This window comes from Suricata suricatta, chromosome 6 (genome assembly GCF_006229205.1).
Source record: "Suricata suricatta isolate VVHF042 chromosome 6, meerkat_22Aug2017_6uvM2_HiC, whole genome shotgun sequence".
Lineage (NCBI taxonomy): Eukaryota > Metazoa > Chordata > Mammalia > Carnivora > Herpestidae > Suricata > Suricata suricatta.
The window spans coordinates 4,441,599-4,443,559 of record NC_043705.1 but is presented as its reverse complement, the minus strand read 5'-3'; positions in this window follow the sequence as shown (position 1 = coordinate 4,443,559).

Genomic DNA, 1,961 nt, shown 5'->3' with positions numbered 1-1,961 from the left:
CCCCCCCCCCCCCCCCCCCCCCCCCCCCCCCCCCCCCCCCCCCCCCCCCCCCCCCCCCCCCCCCCCCCCCCCCCCCCCCCCCCCCCGCTCTAGACTCTCTGCCGCCTTTCAGCTGAGCCAGCCCGACGCATCTGCCCTCAATTCAGTTTTCAAGGGAGATCACGGGACTGGTGTTGCTTCTGCCCTGGTGACTCCCCTGGATGGAACCCAACCCTAACCACCACTCTGACCCCGTGGGACACCAAGACCCAGGTCTGGTAAAAGCTCACGACCTGGGACCCGCCCATCCTGGGACCAGGATGATTCGGCGTGGTGTATGGAGCACCGCTTTGCCATGGATTCAGCCTGCATGCTATCATCGCAGCTTGGGGGACGGAGGTCCCGCTGTCCGTGGTCCTGAACGAGAGACGGTCCCCCGAACCCCAGGCCAAAGCCCTGCCAGTAACTTGCCTTATGCCCTAAACACAACCTTCTGAGCGAATGCTTTTCCGCCTGGTGGGTCTGTTGCTGGAGCCTCCAGGGATCGAAACTGAACCCTGCAAAAGTATGTACAGCTGACCTCACCCCCTAGACTCCCCGCCGCCTTTCAGCTGAGCCAGCCCAGGGCATCGGCGCTCACTTCAGTCCTCATGGGAGATCCCTGCACTGGTGTTGCTCCTGCCCTAGCGACTTCCCTGGGTGGAACCCATCCCTAGTCTGGGCTCTGTCCCTCATGGGTGGCCGAGTCCCAGTCCGGGAAATGCTAAAGACCTGGGCCCACAAGTGGTGCAGGGTGAATCGCTGTGATGTACAGAGCACCCCTTTGCCATGTCTTCAGCCTGCATGCTGTTGCAGCGTGGGGGACAGAGGTCCCTATATTCCTGGACCTGAGCGATAGACTGTTGCCCATCCCCAGGATAAAGCCCTGTGGGCAACATGCCATGCGTCCAAAATTCGGCCTTCTGGGCAGACGCTTTTCTGCCTGGCTGTTCGGTTCCTGGAGCCTTCTGGGATGTATAATAACCCTAGCCACGAATCTACAGTTCACCCTAACCCTAAGCCGACCCCCTAGACTCCCCGCGACCTTTCAGCTGAGCCTGTCCTGCTCATCAGCCATCACTTTAGTCCTCAAGGGAGATCACGGGACTGGTGTAGCTGCTGCCCTGGTGACTCCCCTGGGTGGAACCCTAACCCTAGCCGTGGCACTGTTCCCCAAAGGCCCCAGCCCCGGGTTCACCAAAAGGTGGGGCCCAGCCCAGAAACTTTGCAGGATGAATTGGCGTGACAAAGAGAGCACCACGATGCCATGACTTCAGCCTGCATGGTGTTGCAGGGTGGGGGACAGGGATCCTGGTGTCCTGTGACCTAAGCGAGAGACAATCCTCTGAACCCCAGGACAAAACCCTGACTATAACTTGCCATGCGACCTAAACTAAACCCTCTGAGAGACGCTTTTCCGAGAGGCAGACCGGTTGCTGGAGCCTGCTGGGATCTAACCCAAACCCTAGCCACAAATCTACACCTCACCCTAACCCTAAGCCGACTTCCTAGACTCTCTGCCACCTTTCAGGTAAGCTAGCTCCACACGTCGGCCCTCACTTGTTTTGTTTTTTTATAGTTTATTGTCAAATTGGTTTCCATACAACACCCAGTGCTCTTCCCCATAAGTGCCCTCCTCCATCATCACCACCTCTTTTCCCCCCTTCCCCTTCCCCCTCAACCCTCAGTTCAATGTCAGCATTCAATAGTCTCTCAAGTTTTGCATCCCTCTCTCTCCCCAACTCTCTTTCCCTATTCCCCTCCTCCTGGTCCTCCATTAGGTCTCTCCTGTTTTCCTGTTAGACCTATGAGTGCAAACATATGGTTTCTGTCCTTCTCTGCCTGACTTATTTCGCTTAGCATAACACCCTCAAGGTCCATCCACTTTCCTACAAATGGCCAGATTTCATTCTTTCTCATTGCCATGTAGTACTCCATTGTGT